We start from the raw sequence: 26,208 nt of genomic DNA on the forward strand, positions 1-26,208 counted from the left end.
CGGCCCCGCCTTCGCCCCCGTCTCCCGGAGCCGGGCGGGGGCGGGGCCTCGGCTGGCGCAGGCGCCGAGCGGAGCTTCTGGGCCCGCCCCCCAGCTCGGATCCTGAGACCTAGGCGCCACGCTTCCCTTGCCCGGCTGAAAATGATCTGCGGAACTGGTGGAGCGACCTAGAGGGACTTGCGCTGCGCCCGGCGGTGGGAGGCGGTTGGCTATCCCAGAGCCACAGGGTCCCTCCGTGGCCACTTGGGAAGGCGTCATTAATCCTAAATTGAACACGCCCAGGCTGGAAATATATCCAGTCCTGGGACCGCCCAGGCAGGGCTGGATTCCTCGAAAAGGCTGGCTTTGCTTGGGCTCCCCAGCACCGAGTGCCCCATAAAGTGCTGAGTAACGATGACTAGGAAGTGTCTGTGTGAGCGCCCTTGCCTCCTTTCCGGATTTTACCGCAACAGTTCTCTTCTTTTCCTCTTCTTTCACTTTCACCGATGAACCCACTGCTCCAGAGTGACACATCAGTTTAGTACTCTAGACGGCCGGGCGACTGGCTGGGCTCTTGACCAGCAGACAGTTGCGTGGTGAGATGTAAGTGCAGCCTGAATGAGCTCTGCAATTTTGTTATACAGTTGTAACGCCGAGCAGGGCCTGATCTCAGGGGGTCACAGTTTTGCTTTTTGTAAAATGCGAATCATGATGGTCTCTATCTTATGGTGGTGGTGTTCTGAGGGATTAAGTGCTCATAAAGCGATTAGGACAGTGCTTGGCACATAGTAAGCACTCAGTGAATCGTTCTAATGATAGCCGTTGTGCATACTAATTAGGCTTGCTTGGTATCTTGAGCCGCCTGACTTGGCTACCTTATATTTACACAGTTGCGTGAGTGTTTTCTAATCCAAACACTGAAATAGTTTGTATTGATACAGGGATGCATGTGCAGGCTGGGTCTGGGGATCTGGGGGTTGTGTAAGATAAGTATGTTAGCTGGTGTTGTGAAGCTGGGAGTGCCTGTCAAGAGCCGGAAGTAGAGGTGGAGCAACTGTTGTGCTGGAGAAGAAGGAGAGCCAGAAGCCTGGGAGGGAAATCCTTGAGGGCTTTTCAGAGCTGAGCAGCTGTGGATGAAGCTACAGCTAGGTGCCCTTGGATGGGGGTGGTGAAAACAACTCCTGGATTCCCCCTCCCTGCTCTTTCAAACAGAAAGGAAGGAAGAAAACCAGAGTTTTTGAACCAGTTTTGCAAAATTTATAGAAGGCTGAGTAGTTTGGGGTCATAGGTGAAGATATGCACCAGGGACACATACTAAGGACTGTCCTACACACAGGGAGAACGAACTGCCCTGAATGCAGCAACCATTACAAACGGAGTATGGACTGCTGTGGCAGGAGGAGTCCCATGGAGCACTAGGGGAGCCGAATCTGTAACTTTCCCTTGTACCACTGGGTTCTCAGTCCAGCTGCAGTCCCCTTCTCTGGCTTATCTATTAGTTGGTGAATTTGTATATGCAATGACAACAAATCGCTGAGCTCTAGGAGAGGAGCTGTAGAGATCTCTGATGGCATCCAGGACACCCTCAGCTGACATCTCTATGGCGACTTCCCACATGCCCGGTGACTCAGTTGCAGGAAGTGCTGACTCCCTCTCACCTCCACAGAACCAATATGAACTGGAGTAGATGAGGCAACAAATAATAGAGAATAAGGAACTGGGAGTCTGGACTGCAATTAACTCTCATTCTCATCCTCACTTGGGTAACTCTAGGCCAGTGCAAATAGCCTTTCTGTGTCTCAGCTTCCTCATCTGTGATGGGGATAATAGCACCTTGTGCTGTTACAAGGGTTGAGTGAGCTAAAATACTGTATATGTACTTTGAACTGGGCCTGGTGGGTAGTGTATGCCACATACAAGCTGTTGAGCAGGGGAACCCAACTGGAATGATGTCAGAGCTCGGGTGAAATGGGAGACTAAAACAGGTGTTACTCCTGAGTAAATTAAGTGATCAGGAAATTTGTAATGAACAGTGAGCTCTGTAACATGATTCTCAAAGGAAGAAGAGAATCATGTCTCCAAGGGTGGAAGAAAAGGGCTAGATCTGGTTCTAAGAAGCAAGTGCCCCTTCCCCCAGGGCCATGGGAAACTGAGTCCTTAGGATTTAATTTGTAGGCACGGGAAACTTGTTTGGGACAGCCCAGAGTGGAACCCATTTGGGCAGAGAAGTTATAGGGGCAAGAGGAGGAAGAAATGGGAAGGGGAATAAAAAGGTCCTTACTTGGTGAATTGGCTTCATATATGAATCAGAACTCCGAGTTGCAAGGAAATCTAGCTAAAACTGTCATAAACCCAAAAGAGAATTAGGAACTCCTATTGTCAGGAGCTCCAGTTGCCTAAAACTATCATGTTTTATTCTCAGGTAGGCTGTCGGCCTTGCCCAAGAGTGGCCCAGTCAGTGCCAGGCTTCAGTTCCTTTGATTGGGCATCTCTGCGGGAATAACATCCTTCATTCTAAATGTCCCAAAGGTTGATCTTCATTGATTGGCATGGGGGGTGGGGGTGCGCAGAACAAGGTGGAGTTAACCTTGCTTGAACTGTTGGATCAGTAGAGAAAATCTAGGGGATTACCAGTGAAGGGGAGATGGATACTAGAGGAGCAAAAAGGATGTTTTCATGTTGTCAAGAAGAGCAGAAATAAGCCAGGCGCAGTAGCACATGCCTGTAATCCCAGCAGCTTGGGAGGCTGAGGCAGGAGGATCGCAAAAGATCGTCAAAAAAGACTCACCAAAAAGTTAGGCGCTACGCTATGCAACTCAAGTGAGACCCTGTCTTTAAATAAAATACAAAATAGGGCTGGGTGGGGCTGGGGTTGTGGCTCAGTGGCAGAGCACTTGCCTCACACGTGAGGCACTGGGTTCTGTCCTCAGCACCACATAAAAATAAGTAAACAAAATGAAGATATTAAAAAAAAAATAGGGCTGGGACATGTGGCCCAGTGGTCAAATGCCCCTGAATTTAATCCCCAGTACCAAAAAGAAGGAGGAGGAGGAGGAGGAGGATGAGGATGGGTGATGAGCTTGCTTCAGGTTTCTGAGTCAGCTCAGTCTGAGGCTCCAGGAGAGACAGGAGAACTAGATTGGCTATGTTTGTTTGGGGACTCAGCCTAGTTTGAAGGGAACCCAACCACAGGGCTTCTGAAGCAAGCTTTTCTCAGATCTCAGATTTCTTTTTTTGGGGGGGGTGGGGGGTGGGTACCAGGGATTGAACTCAGGGGCACTCAACCATTGAGCCACATCCCCAGCCCAATTTTGTATTTTATTAGAACTGGGTCTCACTGAGTTGCTTAACCCCTCACTGTTGCTGAGATTGGCTTGAACCTGAGATCCTTCTGTCTCAGCCTCCCAAACTGCTGGGATTAAGGGCGTGTGCCATCACGACCAGCTCAGGTCTCAGATTTCTTTGACCACTTAATTTGACGTACCTGGAATTGATGGATGATACTAGAGAGTCCTGGAGCACACCCAGACAGACCTGGGGAGATCACAGTGTTTTGAAGTAGATTTTGGAACCATATTTAAAAGAGTTGAGATGAGGACATAAAATAAGAGACATGAAATAAGTTCAAAGTATTATGATAAAACGGTAGAAGGAAAAGCAACAAATAAATACTTGAGGGAAAATCCTTATGTCAGTTCAGAGCCAGAGCCAGGTGTGTCTCCTTCTGCTCAAGGTCCCCTTAGGAGATAGATACTATGTTCCCCATTTTGCAGGGAAGAAAATGAAGTTCAAAAAGGTCATTTCATCATACCAAGAGCTCATTGATTTTTTTTTTTGTTGTTGTTGGTACCAGGGATTAAAATCAGGGGTGCTTAACCTCTGAGCTTCATCCCCCACCTTTTTATTTTTTAATTTTGAGACAGGATCTCCTTAAGTTTCATGGGTCCTTGATGACTTGCTGAGGCTGGCTTTGAACTTGCAATCCTTTGGTTTCAGCCTCCCCAGCTACTGGGATTACAGGCATGCACCACCACCACACCTGGTTTTGCCAATTCTGCTCTATTCATGGAGAAAAAGAAGAACCAGGACGATCTTCCAGCTCATTCACAAATCTCGAATTCCCTTCATTTCACCAGTTAAAAAACACCTAACATCCTTTATGCTAGTTTCTGACCACCATAGATTACAATAGTCTAAATATAAACTGTTTGGATTTTAAAAAGTGGTTGACACATAAATATATATCACACTTTCCATGCAGAGTATGTTTTTCCTTTCCTTTCCTTTTGGGGTGCTGAGAATGGAACCCAGAGCCCTGTGCATGCTAGCCAAGTGCTCTATCACTGAACTATATCCAGCCCCGCAATGCTATTTTATTTTTTTTTATTAGAACATTATAGTTATACATAATAGTTGGGTTCATTTTGACAAAAATCATACATGTGTGGAATTTGATTTACTCTAATTGGTCCCTGGTGCCTCCTCTTTCCCTTTCCTTCTCTGTCCCCCAGTTCTCCTCTACTGATCTCCCTTTTGCTCATTTATTTATTTATTTTTGATTGGTGCTTTATGCATATACATAAAGGTGGAATTCACTGTGATATATTTATATATGCACATAATGCTAAGTATTTTAATCAAGTTTCAGATAATAACCCCTGTGAATAATTGACCTACACACTACTGCTTGTTGTATTCCACTGTGCACCTTAGAACCCTCTGGGTTTGGTAAGCACCATTGTATTCTCAGATTTTTTTTTTTTTTTTACTTTAAACTTTTGCTTATCTCATCTCAGTGTATGTCACAGTATGACCTGCAACCCGCCCCCCCCCCCCATATACCATGGCCAGAAAGTCTGGAAATGCTTTCCATTGCTGCTTCCAGACTCCTTCAAAAATCCCACAGAGGCCATCCATGGTGACATAACCCTGTAATCCCAGACTCAGGAGGCTTAGGCAGGAGGATGGCTAGTTCAAGGCCAGCCTTGGCAAATTAGTGAGACCCTGTCAAAATAAAATCTAAATAAAAAGGACTGGGGATGTAGCTTAGTGGTAGAGTGTTGCTGGGTTCAATCCCTAGTATCACAAAAAATAAAAACAAAACATTAAAAGATAAAAAACAGAGGGAAAGGGAGGGAGAAGGGGAATAGCAAAGATGGTGGAAGGAGACGGTCATCATTATACAAAATACATGTATGAAGATGTGAAAAAAAATGAAAGATAAAAAACAATTTCATGAACTTCAGGGGAAAACTTCATTATTGTTGTTGTTGTTATTATTTCATCTTATTTTTTTGGACCAAGAATTGAAAATGGGTGGTTATCCACCGAGCCATATCCCCAGCCTCCTTATTATTATTATTATTATTATCATTATCATCATCATCATCATCATCATTGTAATTTGTTATATATGACAGCAGAATGCATTGCAATTCATATTATACATATAGAGCACAATTTTTCATGTCTCTGGTTGTATGCAAAGTAGAGCCACACCATTCATGTCTTTATATATGTGCTTAGGGTAATGAAGTCCATCTCATTCCACCATCTTTTCTACCCTTATTCCCCCCTCCCTTCCCCAACCTCCCCTTTGCTCTAGCTAGAGTTTGTCTAATCCTCCCATGCTCCCTGCCAATCCCACTATGAATCAGCTTCCTTATATCAGAGAAAACATTTAGCATTTGTTTTTTTTGGATTGGCTTACTTCACTTAGCATTATATTCTCCAACTCCATCCACTTACTTGCAAATGCCATGATTGTATTCTCTTTTAATGCTGAATAGTATTCCATTGTTTATATATACCACATTTTCTTTATCCATTCATCAACTGAAGGGCATGCAGGTTGATTCCACAGTTGAGCTATTGTGAATTGTCCCAGCCCTTTTTTAAAATATATTTTATTAGAGACAGGGTCTTACTGAGTTGCTCAGGGCCTCACTAAGTTGCTGAGGCTGGATTTGAACTTGTGATCCTCCTGTCTCAGCCTTCTGAGTTGCTGGGATTACAATTATTATTATTCTTATTTTGAAAAAAAAAGTGTAACTTGACTGTTAGTCATCGCACAGTATGCAACAAAATTAATTAAAATTTACTGTGCAACTTCTATTACAATCTTGGGGTAGACAATTTATTTATTTATTTTTAAGGAAGACACAAATCACCAATTATGAAAGGAAAAAAATTAATAAATTGACTTTACCTCACCTCAAAAAAAAATGTTAAGGATATGTCAAGCATGATGTTGTATGCCTGTAATCCCATTGACTTGTGAGGCTGAGACAGGAGGACCAAAAGTACCAGACTGGCCTCAGCAACTTAGTAAGACTTTGACTCAAAATAAAAAAAATTGGGAAAAAAAAAAAAAAGACAGGGGAGTTGGGAGATATAGTTCAGGAGTAGAATGCCACTATGTTCAATCCCCAGGACCAAAAAATAAATAAAATAAAGAAATTAGGGGCTGTAGCTCAGGGGCAGAACTCTTGCCTAGCCTTTGTGAGACTCTAGGTTCAATCCCACACCACATAAATAAATAAAGAAATAAAATATAGGTATTGTATCCATTTACAACTAAAAACATTTTAAAAAATTAATGAGCTGTTGCATATGTTAATTAGCTTATCTAGCCATTTCACTCTCTTTCTCTCTGTGTGTGTGTGTGTATTAAAAACAAAACAAAAACAGGAGACAAAATCAGTCTTGCAGAGCTGAGAAGGGATATATGTCACAATGAGAAATTAACTGTCATCTAAGTAAAATTAAATCAATAAAATAATTATTAAAACTAAAACTTCTTCTTTTGAAAAAGAAAGTTTAAAAATATTGAAAAGGAAAGTCACACATTGGAAGAAAATATGCTGAAACAGATATCTAAAAAAAGACTTTAATCCAGAATGTATAGAAAACTCTTACAACTCAATAGTATGACAGATAACCAGTAAAAACAAGACAATAAATTTGAACACATTTCTCGAAGATGTATGAATGACCCATAATCAAATGAACTGAGAGATGCTCAATATTATAAATCATTAGAGCAATTCAAATTAAAACCACAGTGAGTGCCGGGGTTGTAGCTCGGTGGTAGTGCACTTGCCTAGCAATGTGAGGCACTGGGTTCAATCCTCAGCACCACATATAAATACATACATACATACATACATGAACTACTACTGTGTACCCCCTAAACTTATAAAGTTTAACAAAAATAAAAACCAAACCACCAAATGTTGGTCAGATTGTGGATTCACTAGAGATTATTCATATATTACTGATTGGAATGTAAAATTGTATAATCACTTTGAAAACAGTTTAGTAAATAAAATAAAATAAAATAAACTTAGACAAACATTACCATATGACCCAGTAATTTTACTTCTAGGTACTTACCCCAAATAATTTAAAAATATGTATTCACACCAAGAATTACATAAGAATTCTCACAGCAGCTTTATTCATAATAGCCTCACACTATTAATAACCCAAATGTCCTTCAACAGATGAAATGATAAATGTGGTATGTGAATTCAATAGAGTACTTTTAAACAACACACACAATAACATGAATGACCATAAATACTTGGCTGAGCGGAAGAAGTCAGACCCTAAAGATTGTAAGAATCCATTCATATGAGATTCTAGAATAGGTAGGTCTATAGTGACAGAAAGAGTCCAAGGTACTTGGGTGGGAGGACCTATGTAGAAAGAGGAATAGGAAAACATTTTTGTGGTATATAGCTCATTACATTTCCACAATCAAGGAAAAATGCACTAAAGTGGGTATATTTTATTTATTATGGGTACAACTATACTTCCAATAAAGTTGATTTAAATAGTAAAAAAGTGTAGTCTCTGAATAATCCTTCCTAGGGAGAAGAGCCATCCTTAAGGACACAAAAAATACATTTACAATGCAATATAGATGAAATAAATTGAAACATTTAGATTGTGCTCTGATTTGTGCCTTGCAAGTTGTAAGAATGTCTAAAGCAAGAGTGGGTATAAAAGTAGGCACATCTTTTATAGTTATTGTAGCTTTCAAATAGGATGTAGCTGCTAAACAAGACATTCTAACTGGATGCCTTTCTAAGCTCATCCTAAATTCAGAGACTTTGAGAACTACCATATCAGTCTGATTTGTCACTGTGGCAAAATGCCTGAGATAAACATATGAGGAGGAAAGGTTTATTTTGGCTTGTGGTTTCAGAAGTTTCAGTCCATGGTCAGTTTTGGGCAAGGCAGAACATCATGATGGAGAGTGCACGGTGGAGCAAAGCTGCTCCCCTTCTGGCAGCCAGGAAGTGCATGAACGCATGCACATGTGTGCAAAAGAAGGGAAGAGAGAGAGAGAGAAAGGGGCCGGGGTCCTAATATCCCCTTCAAGTCCACATCATGATAACCCAACTTCCTTTGAACTAGGCCCCACTTTCTAAAGGTTCCACCAGCTCCCTACACCACCATGGGCTGGGGACCAAGTCATCAACACATGGACCTTTAGGGGGCATTTAAGATCCAAACGATAGTAAAGCACAGAGGGAAAACTACAAGGAAACAGATCTGATGGATTCATTACAAAGGACCACCCAGCAAGATCCAAGCCATCCACAGTAATGCTTCAAGACTGCACATAGCTCAGAAATGTAGGGTAAGAATATGCACAACCTCAGATCAGGTAAATTACAAGGATATCTGCTCTCACCACTTCAAGTCAATATTATACTGCAGAATCTCATGAGAGCAATTAGTCAAGAAAAAACGAGTAAAAGACATCCAGATTGGAAGGGAAGAAAACTTTCTCTTTGTAGATGACATGATTCTGGATAGAGAAAATCTTGAGGGACAAATACTATTAAAACTAATAGTTTCAGCAAGGATGCGGGATATAATCTCCATATACAAAATTCACAAAGAATCTCTAGGGTATACATTCAATAAAAGAAGTACATGATTTATACAATGAAACTACCATTAAATGGAGCTTAATGGTCCTGGGGCACATGCAAAAGGATAAAGTTGGTCCCAATCTCACACCATTTACAAAAAATTAACTCAATTTATCAAAGATCTAGAACTATAAAACTCCTAGGAGGAAACATTAAGTATCAATTTTTGTGACCTCAGGTTAGGCAAAGATTTCTTAGACATGATGCCTAAAGATTACGCAACATACAAGAAATAGATGTGTTGGCTTTCTTCAAAATTAAAACATTTTGTGCCTCAAAGAGCATCATCAAGGAAATGAAAAAAAAAATAACCCACAGAATAGGAGAAAATATTTGTAAGTCATATGTCTGATAAAGGACTTGCCTTTAGAATATATAAAGAAATCTCAACATAAAAGACAAGCCATTTAAATAAAATAAGCAAAGGATTTGAAAAGACATTTTTCCGGGCTGGGGATGTGGCTCGAGTGGTAGCGCGCTCGCCTGGCATGCATGTGGCCTGGGTTCGATCCTCAGCACCACATACAAACAAAGATGTTGTGTCCGCCAAAAAACTCAAAAAAAAAAGTAAAAATATAATAAAAAAGAAAAGACATTTTTCTAAAGAAGGTTTGCCAGTGGCCAATAAGCACATGAAAATATGGCCAACACCAGTAGCCATGTGGAAGTGCATCACAAAACCAGAAAAAGATACTACTTTACTAAGATGGCTATAATAAAAAAAGGTAGACAAGTATTGGGCAGGATGTGGGGAAATTCTAACCCTTAGACATTGTTGGTGGGAATGAAAATGGTCAAAACTGCTGTGGAAAGCAGTTTGATAGTTCCTCAGTAGTCAAAACCAGTCACCATATGAGCTAGCAATCATATTCCGAGATATATACCCAAGACGAAAACACGTGAGCACACAAAAACTTGCATGAATATTTAGAGTAGCATCATTCTCAATAGTCAAAATGTAGAAATAACCCAAATGTCCATTCACCGAGGAAGGGATAACAAAAGTAGGAAACTCATACAATGGAAAATTTTTGGCCATAATAAAATATCATAGATCTCATGATAATACAGTTCTGATATATGCCACAACATGGATGAACGTGGAAAACATTATGCTAAGTGAACGGACTAGACAGAAAAGACCACATAGTTTATTATTCCATTTACATGAAATGTACAAAATAGGCAAATCCATACTGTCAGTAAGTACCTTGGTTTTTTTCTAGGAACTACGGGGAGTAAGAGTGGGCAATGACTACTAATGGGTCTGTAGGAGTTTCTTTGTTTTTATTTTTTTGTTTGTTTGTTTGTTTTTTAAAAAAACATCTTTTTTAGGTCTTGAAAATACTCTGAAATTTGATAATTGTGAGGATTGTATAACTTTGGAATATACTGAAAACAACTGAACTGTTAAAAAAAAGTGGGGGGGGGCGGTAGGGAATAAGGATATCCATTCAGCTTTCACCAATTATTCCAATGCATATAATTATTCTTTGTAAAACATAAAAAGAGAAATGGAAAAGAAAGAAACTATTTCCAATAGAAGTGAGTCCAGTTCCTGCCATCACATTTGGGAAACTTCTCCCTCCTAAAGGGCATGGGTAGACACAGGAGGAATGTCCTTGCCCAGTACCATTAACAACTGGTCTTCAGCCAAGAATCAACCTGGCTCTTGCAGGGAAGACAACTTGCTTAACTCTATCCACTAGTCAGAAAGTATGTATTTTTTATTTACCTGACCCTTAATTATAAAGACATTGGTGTGCCAAATCGTTCCGTGGCCCTCAACAACCCAGCTATGCACAATTCTTCTTGTGAACAGGTTTAGCTTTTAGGGAAAGAGATAGATCTCATGAGAGTTTTATGTGATTGGATTTTTTTTAGACATAAAAGAAGTACAAGTCTAATTGTATTATATGGCTCTCCAGGATCTGAGTCCTGGAACAATTTAGAAATCCCTTGACTGTAAAGAAGTAATTAAATGCTTGTTTCTGACCATGGCAACTCTGAGGATACAGTCAAGGTGACACAGGTCAAAATGTAACTCATTGTTATTGGATTTTTATGCTGTATGGCCTTTAGCTTCTGTTTATCACTGTTAAGTTGGCACAAGTATGTGAAGCCTAGAGTCCCTGATAACACTCCTCCTAGGGGAACAGGGTCAGTCCTTGATTAAGTCCTTGATTTTTTAAATATTAATTCATCTAAAATTCATTAGCAAAGAGGAATTGAAGAGACAACATGATTTAAAAATGTATGGTGCATAGCACTCCTCAGACATGAGGTTGTCTTCATTTTGCTGTTAAAAAATACCGTGGGGAACCTGATTCATGTAAAATTGTTGTTAAAAAATGGTTATTGTTATTATTGAGTTAACAAATTTATTTCTGAGAATTCACAAATGGTGGTCTGGAAAGTCACTTTTCAGATAAAAATGGAAAAAAATATAAAGTATATTTATATAACTTAGGCTAGGGGTGTAGTTCAATGGTAGAGTTCTTGCCTTGCAAATGTGAGGCTCGGCACTGCAAAAAGATAAGAAAACAAACAAAACTATAAATGGCCAAAAAGGAAGAACTTGTAGTGGAATCACAGTATTTCAGCTAAAATAATTATGAAATCTAATATTATTTGGATTAATTGTGTTTAAACCACAAATTTTGTTTTCCATCATAGCTTCACTTCTATGCTGATCAAAATTAACTATAATCAAATAATAGATAAGAAGCATAAATGCATTTAAGTATTTAAAGTATGAATAAAAGAAGGAGAGGACTAATTGGGCAATTTTCCATCTTGATTTGCAAACTGTTTTCTTTGATTAAAAAAAAAAAGTTTAACTTCAGCCGGATGTGGTGACGCATGCCTTTTAATCCCAGCAGCTTGGGAGGCTGAGGCAGGAGGATCCAGAGTTCAAAGTCAGCCTCAGCAAAAATGAGGTACAAAGCAACTCAGTGAGACCCTGACTCTAAATAGAATACAAAAAAATGGGCTGGGGTTGTGGCTCAGTGGTAGGATGCCCTGAGTTCAATCCCCAGAACTGCCCCCCACAAAAATGTTTAACTTCAAATTTAAGAATTTTTTATATTAACTCATCTAAACTTCAGGTCCGATAAAAATTTTAAATAATAAAACCGGGAAATTTAATTTAAATATTAAAGAATCTAATGTTGTGTTTGGTGTGGTTCATGCAGGCGGTTGGCTGGAGTGCATGGGTCTCCTGGGCACAACCCTTCATCTGCCAATAGGTCAGACGAGGTCTCTTTATGTGGTGGTATCTAGACAGTGTTGGGAGATGGTGAGGGTGGAAACTTCCAGGCTTCTTGAGGTTTAGGTTGGAAAGTCCCACAGCATCCCTTCTGCTGAATCTACTGGCCAAAGAAAGTAAGGACCAGTGAGATTTCTAGGGATGTAGGAAAAAACTCCACCCTTGGAGGAAGAAATATCAAACTTATATTGCAAATTGGTGTACTTATAGGGAGGGATCGGAGGACTCTCTGTGACCAGCCTTGGTAAGCCATGTGCCCCAGGCCTTATTTTCATGGTTCAAGAGACAGTTTTGTCATAAATTCCTTGTGCTGAGCATCAGGATGGGAGGAGAAAAGGAACTAGAGCTCTGTCCCAGAAGTTGTACATATCACACCCCCATCATGGATTAGAATTTAGTTATAAGGCTGGATCTAGCTAGAAGAGGGGCTAGGAAGTATAACCTTTGTTCCAGGTAGCCATGTGCCCAGGTAACATGCATGGATTCTGTGTATTACAGAGAAGAATGGATTGTGGTGGGACATAACCAGTAGTATCTGCCAGATAGAATACATAATGTTTTGTGCCCATCCCATATGACAAAATGTTTTCAACTAATCCACATTTCTTAATTTCTACTTTCACTGTCACCACCCCAGTTCTGACTACTTCATCTCCGATCTAGATCACAGCCACACCCTTTTAATCCATCTTTCTGCCTCTGCTTGCATTTCTTTAACCCATTCTGCAGACAACCAGGATGTAAGCTTGAGCTTGTCACTAGTTTACTTGAAACCCCTGAGTGATTTGTTTTTCCACTGGTCTCTGAATAAAAACTCAGATACTGACGAAGACCCGTGACAAGACCACAGGTGATCTGGTCCTTACCTGTTCCATGACCTCATCTCATGCTGCTTTCCACCTGTAACCTGCTCTCTCTCCAGGCATATCACATTTTTCTCAGTTCCTCTCTCAAGCACTGTCTGATTTGGGGGGCCATAGTAGAGGTAACTCACCACACCCCCATCTTCTTCAAGAGCTTGTAATCAATTGGGAAGAAGACTCATGGGTCAGACCACAGAGATCCAAGTATCCGATTTTTCTTCAAGACACTGGACTGAGAACAAGATTATATGTGCAGCTATAATCGTACTTTCTTGGAAGCCAAAATTTTCTTGTAGAAATACAAGGACTAAGGAATAGGGGTTTCATCTCTACTTACATCAGGTTCCTTTCTGTTTTATTTCTTGATGATTCCAGAAACTACTAAATAATTCGCCTAATGATAAAATGTCATATTTTATAGTACCAGTTTCTTTGTTACTATAGTTCCTAAAGAAGTGTGGAAACACTGAGGTTTTTTTTTTTTTCTCCCTTTCAATAGCACTTTTAAAACTTATGGGAAGTTTATTACTTTTTCAGTTTACAGGAAATTTATTGTTGTCACAAAAAATAATGTCACACTGAGTCATTTTCTCAGGAAATCATTAGCTTTTTCAGGAGAAATCTGATAGTTGAAACATATAGCCAAATAAATACCAGTCCCTCCCAAGAAAAATAAACAAACCTACAGTGCAGTAGGATTCAATCTTGAGTTCAGGGTTAGATTTTGTTAAGTTATACTTTTGAACGTTTATTCATCGAATACAAACAAATTTGAGTTTTAACTTCTAATCATTTCTCCTTGAAAAAAAAGCCATGAGCTCTTCAATGAAAAATGTGGTTTGACTATCCAAGGCTTAAATATGTAGCAAAAAGTGAATTGCTCTGCTATTTGCACTGTGACCATATGAGTCTCTAGGGCAGGTAGGGATGTTCCTGAGCCAGGGAAGGAGACAGAGGCACCCACGTGGGATGACTTGTCATACCCTAATACTGCTCCAAAAGTGAACTCTGCCTCTCGCCTGAGACCACATTTGATTCTGGATGGTCTCATTTGGGCACATGGGGAGAACCCATATCGACAGTTAGAGCTGTGTTCCATGTGACAGCAATCAAATTGACCTAGAAGAGGAAATTTCAGAGGGAGGGCTGGCTTCAGTAATGTCTTGATGAAGGAGGTCAAGCAGTGTCACCAGGACCCATCTTTCTTTTTTGATCTTTTGGTTGTACATTCTCCGATTTGCCTTATTTTCAAACAGGCTTCTTGGTTGTGGTAGTCATTTAGTCACTTCAAATCCAATGATAAAGAGCAGAGATAGTCCTTGCCTAAGTCTTATTGTATCCTATTGGTTCCGGGTGAGTCACTAGGTTGCCATGGCTACATATTACACCATACCTTGGTCACGTGCTCCACTACTGGGGTAGGCTGGAGGCAATTCTCCAGAACCCAGGATTCTGTAGGAGCCCACAGGGGCACCTTCAGCTTCTCCGGCAGATGGTGGCTTTGGTTTTACTGTCCTGGTAAGCTTTCACATAGTGTGGGAGAAACATGCCTATAGGAAGAAATCAGGCTGAGTGGGAAAAGAAGGACAGATGCTGGGTGGGGAAAAACATGCCCCACATGCCTGTATTTTAGTAGCCTGTTCATATTTGCAATTCACGATTGTTAAGAGAATCTTCAGATTTTTCTTCCAGAGCCAGGCCAGCAGCTCCAGATGTGGGGGATGAAGTTGGAAAAGTCTGGAGCAGCTGTGTCCACTTTATAAGCACCTCAGCAACCAATCTTTATCAGCATTGGATCAGCTGGGAGCCCAAGAGACCCACCAGTCCTGGCAGCCATTCTGAAGAGCAAAGTTCAAGATCTAGACCCAACACGCTTCCTTCGTGACCTAGAGAAGACAGAAGGGGGCTGGGCAGAGGGAACGCTCTGACCTTGGAAGTCCCGGAGGCAGCCTCGGCGGAGGAGCAGAAGGAAATGGAAGATAAAGTGACTAGTCCAGAGAAAGCTGAAGAAGCAAAATTAAAAGCAAGGTATCCCTCACCTGGGACAAAAGCCTGGAGGTTCAGATTTTTTAAGGAAACGATTGCAGAAAGGGCAAAAATATTTTGATTCTGGGGATTACAACATGCTTTCTGCAAAAGCAAAGATGAAGAATAAGCAACTTCCTACTGCAGCCCCGGATAAGACAGAGGTCACTGGTGACCATATTCCCACTCCACAGGACCTTCCTCAACGGAAACCATCCCTTGTTGCTAGCAAGCTGGCTGGCTGATTAAAAGAGCTGACCTGCATGAATGTTCTAATTCCCATTATTTTTCCTCATATGTTACTTATCCACTTTTTATTCCTTTCATTCACTAAGTCATTTAAATGAGACTGACGGCTTTGCAGGTAGCGATAGTGTGTGCTGCTGTTGTAAGGGAATATACATGTGTAGAGGTTTTGATTAGTTTTAACAGTGCACTGATGAAAAGGACATGTTAGAGCAACATAAGTAATCTACTTGAAAATATTTGTATATATCACCTAACTCGTAATATAGTTCCAACAAGTAATAAGCAAATTTTACAATTTTAATGTTTTGCCTTCCTCGCTTATCTTAATTATAGCTGTGTATGTTACTCTTATTTAATGTAACCTCTGTATTGATTTCTTCTGTATTTTCCTTCTGGATTTTATCAAACAGAAGTTTAAGCCACAAGTTTGAAGAAAGATCACAAATTCAAATGAAAATAGGAGGGGCTTTGAAAGATTTGTATAACTGAACTTGAATGGCCTTAAACCTGTTTCAGCTTTAACAATAGAATTTTACTTGGGCAAGATTTGCCCATTCTGGTGTAACTTATGTGACTTCAGTGCTTAACAGCTGCCATTGAAGCTAGTATTTTTATTTAGTTTTGTAGTGTTAAGTGCCTTTCACTGTTGAAGATGTGAATGAAGTATGCATGTGCATCAACTGTTGAATTAACTTTTGTGCCATTTTTGTAAATACAGTAGTTTTGCACACACACACACACACACACAAAGACAGAAGGGCAGTGTTTCCAGTCTGTGGCCCTCAGCTTCATTAAGTTGCTCTATCGCATCACCAATGACAACTGGTATATTAGCATCAACCCTTGATTCAAAGGAAATTCAAATTGTAGAAATGGAGTATTCTGGGGAAGTAAGAGAGTTAATAAGAATTCAATATAATTTAGAAGCCAAAAATATTAATAATGCTTTTTACACTATAGGTTTTCAATGTGCTCATATTCTTTAAAATTTTTTTTAATTGTAGATGGACACAAACCTTAATTTTATTTATTTATTTTTATGTGATGCTGAGGATCAAATCCAGTGCCTCACCTGTGCTAGGCAAGTGCTCTACCTCTGAACTATAACCCTGGCCCTGTTTATATTCTTAATAGTAGTAATGTCATTGTGTATGAGAAGAATTTAGTTTTATTAGTCAGGATTGGCCAAAAGAAGTAAGGGAGAGAGTTTTTTTTTTTTTTCCCCCAAGGCTGGAGCTTTGTAACCCTTAACCTTAAAGCTATCTAACCTTCTAGAATTGTTTTCATTTTACACTTAGCTCAGTTGGAGCAGGAAGTATTGTATAAACTTCCTTCAACCACTGACAAAGCAGAAACCTGCAAAGAACTCTATTCTTTTTAAGGCCCAGACTTTAGTAGAAGATAAAACTATACTATTTCTGCTTTAAAAGAAAAATGTTCTTTTTCGTATTTAATAGTTTATAATGATTTCAATGCTAGAGGACAGGTTCAAGTTAGTAGGGGATGCTGAGGTATGTATAACCAGGGTCCATAGTTGCAAGCTTATAACATGTATGGTGTAGTCTTACGGGATTTCTGGTACTAATGCAAAACGAGGCTTGGAAACCAGGCAGAAGAAAGGGAGGATGGTAGCAGCATGAAAAATAAGTCCTAAGCCCAGTCTGATGATAACTTTCCTGACTTGGCCACTCAGTACTGCTGCCACTGGACACTGGATACCATTGGATTTGGTCTGTCAAATGCAATACTTAGTTATACTGGAATTTCAAACAAATGAAGCTTTTTAGTGCCAATATGTCCCATGCAATATTTGGGGCATACTTATACTCAAAAAAATTACACAGAAAATGATTTGTTGTTTATCTGAAATTCTAATTTCACTGGGCTGCCTGTATTTTCACGTTAAATCTGACAGTTCTGTTCTGGATGTCCCATTGCCATTGCCACCCTTGTCCTTGGAAACTAGCCATCACCTGCCACTCAAATGAATTTTCCAGGTGGTCCCTGGCTTTTTGGTTCATGGGTTCTGAAATGAACTTGACTGAGACAGATATGTGTCCTCAGAGGAGCATCTGCTACAAGCCCCTGCTCCAACTGTGAGGGAGGTCAGAGAGCTCACAGGGCTGTTAGTGGGAAGTGGCCTCTGTCCTCCCCTGTGTCTTAAATTTTTCAAAGATGGAGGGGGGAACAGCAGGGAGGTTTAGATATGAGGACAGAGGGATACCAATGCCGCATTCCTCCTCTTTCTTATTATTCAGTATCCTGTGAGTTGGGGGCCAGGAATGGTTAATATAATTCTCTTTTCTGGTGGCTGGTTTAAGAATCCAAACCTAAGGCAGCTAGCAGGTGGCATCACTCTGGCCAAGGTTATTTCAGAATTATAAACATGATCTAAACTGGGCCAATGAGCTATGAGTCTGTTAAAAGGGTCTAGGGAAAGTTAACTTTATTACTGACAACCTGCATAAAGAAAAGATCTCGTTTTCCTATCACATATTGTTTTATGTCCTGTTGAATCCAGGAAATCCTTGTCGTCTTGTTTCCAGTTTGAGATGAAGAACAAAGAGAGAAAATAAGGGCAGAAAGCATCTGAGTATTTACTGAGAATGGAGCTGGAACCATTGAAATATACAAAAGCATCTCAATGATAGAATGTTTTCTAGTCCCGAAACCTGTCCTACATCTGGACATCAGCTCTGTGCACTGACATGTTTTGATTTGGCTCACACAACTTCAAGTTGGGTGCTCCGGTGCTTATAGCCAAAGACAGCTCCACAGAAAAAAGGATTCGTGAATGTATGAGGCAGCTTCAAAACTTATCATTTATTAAACGCTGAAAGTGTAGTCTAATGTTGTTTTGATTGAATTGGAAATTGTTATTATGAAATGGTGAGACAAAGATTAGTATTTAAATTAATGCAACACAAACAACAGGAGATCTGCTTCATTAAGTCAGGGAAAAGAAGCAGTTTATAATTATTGCCAGATTCTTGCTCTTTTTGCCTGAATGCCCAGAGGATGAGGCAGCCTCTCAGGGAGAAAGTACCCCCTGAGAGGAGAGACATATTTAAATTTCTGGAAAGGCCTACAGTGCAAATATAAACAGGATTTTGAGAACCCTGCCCTCCCCCTCCTCCATCTTCATGTGGCAGACAGCTGTGCTTTGGCCGGCCTCACAGCCATTCCTACGTTTTTGGTACTAGCATCTGCCCTTCCTTTGTATCACCCTGGCCTCCACCATTCTCCACCATCTTGTCAGGACCAGCCATCCAGACACACATGTGCTCCCCACCACTGAGCACCAAAGGTGGGCATGTGGCTTCAGGCCTCTCAAGTCTCCCAAGAATTCAGATCTCTAGGGAGTGATGCAAGAAGGAAAATCCTTAGAGTCAGATTCCCAGAAATACCTGGTTCCTGTCCTTTCTGAGGTTTGATTCTAAGATCCCCCATTGGCTCTGCTGAAGGTAGCTTAGCTGAGTGCTTAGCTGGGGTAGGGGTTTAGAGTGTGTCTTTTCAAGTTTCAGGTTTTGAAGTTTGGCTCTCAGTGTGGTGAGGTCAGGAAGTGATGGAACCTTGAAGAGATGGAGCCTAGTACAAGGTGGTTGGGATGTTAGGGGAATCACACTTGGAAGGGACTAGGTGGTTCTTGGTGGTGGACCCCCAGTAGCTCCACAAGAGGAATGGATGTAGAAGAGAAAGACTGACTCCTCCCCACTTTCTATGTTAGCTCTCTCTTGTGTGATATCTTGTGTGATTATTCCCCTCTTGCACAACCCCCCACCATGATTTCATCTGCCATGACATAGTCATACAATGGGACCCTCACTAGAGTCAAACAAATGTCAGTGTCATGTGCTTGGACCCCAAAAAAACTATGAGTTAAATAAACCCTTCTCTATGAAGTACCCAGCTAATCAGGTGCTTTGTTATGTACCCAGTTAATCAGGTGCTTTGTTATAGCAGTGGAAATGGACTTATACAGTATGCCAGCAGAAGTTTCTGTTGCATGGTGCCAAAAATCTTAGCCAATATTCTCTACCATCAATCCTTGAGCAAAAACAAATCTAAAGATGTAGGAGGTGTTCTCTAAGCATATGCAAATACAAGCCTCACGTACACCTGCTTATAGTAACTTCTATCATGTGTCTAAGCTATCAAATAATCAATTGTTAGAAAAAAACTTATTGAGAACTAAGGTAAATTTTGTTTAAAATTTATGGAGCACTTATTGTGTATAGAGGCATTGCTCATTTGCTTAATCCACATTGCAATATAGCGGTGTGAATATCATTATTATGCTCATTTTACAGATTTCAAAACTGAACCACAGAAAAGTTAAGTAATGCACTCAAGATCACACAGCTGGTAAACAACAGAGCCATGATTCAAACTGTGACAGTCTAACTTGAGTCTGTCCACTTCTGTCTTGTCTACTTGGTAGAACTTGATCTTCAGAAGACTGAGACAAACTATAAAATCAACTCCTAACAAATAAGATTAGAAATATACAAAAGCATCTCAATGATAGAATGTTTTCTAGTTCAGAAGCAAGAAAGTTTAACAAAGGTGTCTGAAAGTCTCTGGGTTCCAACTACCTTTTTTTTGGGGGGGAGCTAAATAAAAACTGCTTAGGATTTCTAAGGGGAAAAATGTCCATCTAATTAGTTAGCAAGTGTGTACCAAGCCCAAACACCTGCTACTGTTTTTCTTTCACGGTTGCCAGGTGATCCATGAGCAGTCCTGAATCAAAAAGTAATGGTAATTGACACCCAGTATAATTAATTATATAATTTTAACTTCTTAAGTTCATTTCCATTAAAATGGGCCCGTAAAACTGGGATATTTTCAAGACTGCCATGGAAAAGGGGGATAATAGGGGACCAGAGCCTTATTTATAGTTGACTCAGCTGTGAGTCAAGTCCTCCACAGTGTGAATTCTCTCACCCTACCATCATTAATGCTAATAAATGTCTATGGGATTATGAACTCACTCATTCAAATTCATGTATTGAGTACCTACTAAGTGCTGAGTACCGGGGATGTGATAGTGGATAAGCAGACAGAATACTGTCTTCAAGAGGTTGCTATTCTAGAGGGGAGTTGTAATCCCACCACTGCTCCATTGGAAAAGCCTGAATTCTCCAGGCTCCTGATTATTATCATCACTATGTAGAATAAACGAATGAGGCTGGGCATGGTGCACATGCCCAGCAACTGGGGAGACAGGAGGATATCAAGTTCAAGGGCATCCTGGGCAACTTAGTGAGACGCTGTCTCCAAATGAAAAATACAAAGCTGTGGGGGCATAGCTCAGTAGCAGAGTACCCCTGGGTTCAATCTCTAGAACCATAAAAGAAAAAAAAAAGGGAGGGAGGGAGGGAGGGAGGGAGGATTGAGCTGTCTTTGGGGAGACATCAGTTGGCTTGGTCTTTCCAGAGGCGTCCAAGGAGAGGGCACTGTGGCCAAAGACTGCTTTGTAGAGATGGTCATATCTGCTGGGTGATCATGAAGATTTATTATTATGTGTCCAAGACTTCATATGAACAAGTTGTGTGCTTCATATGTGCCCACGTACTCAATTCTCACAACAAACAAAGATCTACTAAATTCTACAAATTTGTTGATGTGCCTATTTTTATATCTTTGATTCTCTGAAATTGAGATGTGTCTTACAAACCATGGCCTCTTATTATTGCTGTCCATGGGGCACTGGTGTTAATGGGGTTGTTGCCTGCCAATGTTGCATCTGATCATAGCTGTTCACGGGGTGTGTGCATACATATGCAAGTGTGTGTTTGTGTGTGTGTATGTTCATGTTTGTGGTGCTGGGGATTGAAATCAGGGCCTCACACATGCTAGGCAATCACTCTACCACTTAGTCACATTCCTAGCCCCTGTTCCTATCTTTACATTTCAATTAAATTATGAACATTGCTGATACTGCATGTGTTTGGCTTATTTGTTGATTACGATATTATCCTGATTCTTGTCTGAATCCTTCTGTTGACACCTACTGGTAAAATCATCTTACAGAACAGGGTGTCCATGTCATGGAAGAAAGTCTCCTAGATGGGGCAGGGAGTCAGGAGAGGTAGCATCATGGAGCACTTTAAAGAATGGTAATTCACTAACCCTATTGATGGAAAGAGGGTAGTTTTGTTTGGAAAAATGTTGAGGGCCACAGCCGAGTCGGGATGACGCAAGGCATTTTTGCCAGAAGTAGTGGTTGAGAGGTGACGCTAGCGAGCCATTAAGATGATGACTTTTGAGTTCTGGCGGAGTTCCCCTTGAGTTCCGCTTGAGCTCTCGTGGGGATTCCCAGAGAGTTCCCATTGGTTGGGGAAGTGCCTGAGGAGGGATTTTCCAGTTGTTGGTTCCTGGAGGAGCCGCATGACGTTCGGGGGAGTTCCCGGGAGCGTGTGTGGAGTGTGCTGGTGGAGTTCAGAAATAAAGTTTGTTCCTGCTTCAGTGGCTCGTGATTTGTGCCCAGCCAGACTGCGGCAGAAAAATTCCAAGCAAGCATTGTATTCTAGTTTGATAGGTTTGTTTTTCTTTTAGGATAGATGATGTATATTACCATAAAGAGCATCTTAGATTCAATGAGATTGCAGATTATGTCCAGGAAGCTGATGCACGATAATGTGAATTAACTTACCTCAAATCCCACAGCTAGAAATGGCAGGGCCACGATTTAATCCTGAACTTGTGGTTTCAGTCTTGAAACTCCGTTAACCATTGTCTCATACTGCCTCTCAGTATGGATGTGGCTGGTTATCACAGCCTGATTTACCTAGTCAATCAGTATTCATTGAGTGCCTACTGTATACCAGACATTGGCATATACAAAAGTACAGTGGTGAGACAGAATTTGGAACTATCCCCGTGAAGTGCATAGATTAATCAGGGAATAATCAAATAATTGCGGGAATAGATGTCAATTTGCAACTGTGCAATAAAAGGCAGGAAGCCTGTTGTAAGGGTCCTTTTACAATCTGGAAAGTCAAGGAAGTCTTCCTGAAAGAAGAGTCTTTTGAGTTAAAGTGAAATGGGCAATGAGTGGGCAGGGAAGAACACCCCAGAAAGAGTAAGTGGTATGTTAAGAAGGCCCAGTGGCGGGAAAGAATTTGGAGTGTTTTCAAAATGGAAAAAAGCCAGTCTGGTGTGTGTGTGTGTGTAGGTTAGAGAGTTATAAGATGATGGTAGAGAGCTAGCTGGGGGTAAGATCACACATGGCTCTGGAGTCTTGTTAAGATTATAGACTTCATCCTGAAAGCAATGGTACTCCCCCAAAGTTTGATGGTCACCATTATTGCTCCCTGGATCTCATTCCATTTCAATAAATCTGAAACTACTCCAAGGCTGATTGACACTCTATGGAAAGGAATAATTTTCCTGAAAGACCTTGATAGGCAGCTATTTATTTATAAGGCATTATTATTTCCCCTACTACTACCTTCTCTGACTGAATATATGATGAAACTTACCCATAAATAAGAGATGTTTATATAATTCTCAGATTTCTAAATTACTATGCATAAAAAGATAGTTTAAACAAAGCTTATTTGACTATGTGTAACAGGTGGAAAGTATACAGCGCAGCAAGATCATCTATATTTATATTATATATATATATAAAAATATGGAATGCTAAAGGAAAAAGTCAAATATGCCTCTTTGAAATAATTAAATATGGAATGCTAAAGACCTGTCACATTTTAATTGATTATACATAATTAATACATATTATGTAGCTTGATGATACATAAAATAGTAAATTTATAGTTGGTATGATCTCAGATTTAATGATGTAGAATGTGAACAAGTCACGTTCCTAGAAGCGGAGCCTAACACAGATATTGGGGTTTTGTGTTAGTTTATTCTCTGTTACCATAACAAAATACCTGAGGCTGAATTCTTTACTTACAAAAGGTTTATTTAGGTCACAGTTCTGGAGGTTCCAGGGCATGCTGCTGATTTCTGCTCTGCTCTGGTGAAGGTCTCATTGTGGATGTCATCACAGTGCAAAAGTGCATGTGAGAGGAGAGACCACAAGGAGAGAAAAGAAGCCAGAGCTTCTTATCTGGGAAGGGGCTGGTCCTGTGACCTCTCTCTAGGCCCACTCCCTCTTCACATTGCCACACGGAGGACCAAGCTCCCAACACATGAACCTCTGGGGGACACACTCAAACCATGTCTAAGCCATGTAAGTTCATAAAATGTGTGGCCTTCTGAAAAAGCCTGTGAGAGAGGATCTGAAACAGGAGATAGGAAGACAAAGAGCCAAGCAAGGTCTTGCTCAAGACTGACCTCTGGTAAACTCATAGAAGTTGGCTCTGAAGCCTGAGCTCTATCACGGCTTCTCCATTTAGGCAATAGGTCTTCTATAGCCCTCCAATTCAGGCACTGACCGTGGACTGCCTTTGGAAAGGTTGTGGCCCCCAGGGCCAAGCATTCTGGTCAGCAGAGGGTCAGCTTCCTGGGAGAAGGGGGCAGCTGGGAACCACCAGGAGGCAGTAGTCACAGCAACCAGTTGTTGGCTCCGGACTTGGTTCAGAGGGTGTGGAGGGCCGTCACAGCATCTAGGACCACAACCTTGTTCAGCTTCGTGGTTCAGAGAGTCCACAAAGTAAAAAACAGCTACTCTGAGAAATGTAGTCGTTCCTCATGCTAAAACCAGGAGAAATATGTCCTCAATAATATCCTTAGAGTAGCCTTGGCCACCAAGTGTCCTAGGGCTGACACCTCCAGCTCTCTTGATGACAGGGCTGTCAGAGACTATGAGAAGTCACATCTGCCAGAGGCAGAGCTATTCTGATATGTATGTGGCAGATTTGGCTCTTGGAATAACCCAGAATTTCAGATTCTATCCAGGGGGCAGCCCAGAGGTGAAACCATAGAGTGGTTTCCCATCTCCTCTGGTCCCTGCTTTACCTTTCTAGAATCTTCTCTCTCCTCTTAGCGGCCTTTCCTCTATACAACAACTCTCCTCTTGCTCGGATTTCTGACGTTGAATCTTTTCCAGGATGTTTCTTCTTTCTTTCTCTCCCACCCCCCATCTCCTCGAGGAATTTACTTTAAAAAATTTTTAAATCTGGGGGGGGGTGATTTAATATGATGCACCTGGGCATATTTGCCCTTTGAAGACCACTGGTGATTGAAGGTATTTGGAATATTTTAAATCATGTAATATAGATAACCTTTTCATACAAACAGCATACACAGGAAGGTCAGATAAGGAAACAGCAGAGAAAAGTCTGGAAGATCTATTTCTGTCAGCTCAGTTTGCCTACCAACCAATCTGGACCCTCATTCTTAGGTAATTCTTCCTCTTTCTTCCTGTATCTTCATTTTCTTTTTATAAAACAAAGAGTGGCTGGGTGGATGGCATTTCCAGGCCAGGTCAAGGACACAGAGAAGGGTGCAATAATTATATTAATTTTCCTCTTTGTACTGATAACGAGAGAAACAGTAATGACACAACCAAGCATTACTGAATGTTGCCAGGCCCCTTTTAGCTCCAAGCCTTTTAGAAAGGGAGATGTCAGTTGCCTTTCTGGTTAATAAGAGCTAAACATCAATCTTTGGATCCTTCTTGACAGGATCAGTTTGAACACACATCTGTACTGACCTAGAATAAGTGCTATGCTTAGAAAAATCATAATATGACTAAAGTAGACTTTCATAGACCTGGTGAGCACTGGAGAGACTGTGGCTTAATTAAATTAAAAAAAATTGTATCACAGTAAATTGTCCAATGCTACTGATTTCAAAAAGAGGCTTTGGGGCAAGAGTGACATGGTTATAAAGGCAGGTGCCAATGAGGACTTTGCTAGGTTCAAGTTAAGGTATTTTAATAAGAAAAAACAAGTTTAATGATAACTGCAGTTAAATTAAGCAGGAATGAATAAGGGCTAAGCTTGGAGAATGGCTTCTACCTGGTGAGAGTTCACTTGCTAAAAGTAGATTATCAACAACTGCTGTGGTTTGGATTTGGAATGCCCTGCCCGCAACTCGTGTTTGAAAACATGATGATCTTCAATGCAATTTCGCTCAGAGGTGGAACTTTTAGACAATGATTAGGGCTGCAACTTCCCAGTAGATTAATCCATTTGATGGATAAATAATTTGAATGGACAACTGGGTAGTAACTATAGGCAGGTGGGATGTGGCTGGAAGAAGCAGCTCACTGGGAATGTAGCCTTCAAAACGGTGTCTGTGCCTGACCCTTCTTGTCTTTCTTTGCTTCCTGGATACCATGACTTGAGCAGTTTTCCCTCACCACATCCTTCCGCCATGATATTCTGCCTTACCTCAGGGCCAGGGCAATGGAGCCGGATGGATTGAGCCATGGATTGATATTTCTGAAACCAGGAGCCTGAAATACATTTTCCCCCCTCTAAGTTCTTGTCAGTTATTTTGGTCACAGCAATGAAAAGCTGATTAACACAATCAGTTTGAATTTGTACCTGGGCAACTGTTGAGAAGGACAGCTACCATCTTTGTTCAGGTGTGATCACAATGGTGAGTGTCTGTGATCAGAGCACATATTCAATAGGACCTCGTTTTTTTTTGGGGGGGGGCGGGTACTAGGGATTGAACTCAGGAGCACTCAGCCACTAAGCCACATCCCCAGCTCTATTCGATATTTTATCTAGAGACAGAGTCTCACTGAGTTGCTTAGTGCCTCGCTAAGTTGCTGAGGCTGGCTTTGAACTTGCGATCCTCCTGCCTCAGCCTCCCGAGCAGCTGGGATTACAGGTATGCAACACTGCACCTGGCTCAATAGGACATCTTGATGGGAAATGTAGGAAGATCAGGTTTTATGCCCAAACAAACAATTCTTTGCTATTTTAATAAGTGATTACTTCTTTTTCTT

At 40.8% G+C, this 26,208-nt stretch overlaps 1 pseudogene; it reads left to right on the plus strand.

The window, feature by feature from the left end:
• Positions 1-23: 23 nt before the first annotated feature.
• Positions 24-20,677, plus strand: LOC124097372 (cAMP-regulated phosphoprotein 19-like; annotated as a pseudogene).
• Positions 20,678-26,208: the final 5,531 nt, after the last annotated feature.

The sequence above is a fragment of the Marmota monax genome, unplaced genomic scaffold (genome assembly GCF_021218885.2).
Source record: "Marmota monax isolate L192 unplaced genomic scaffold, Marmota_monax_Labrador192_F-V1.1 WCK01_AAM20220418_F8-fsc00020, whole genome shotgun sequence".
Taxonomy (NCBI): Eukaryota; Metazoa; Chordata; class Mammalia; order Rodentia; family Sciuridae; genus Marmota; species Marmota monax.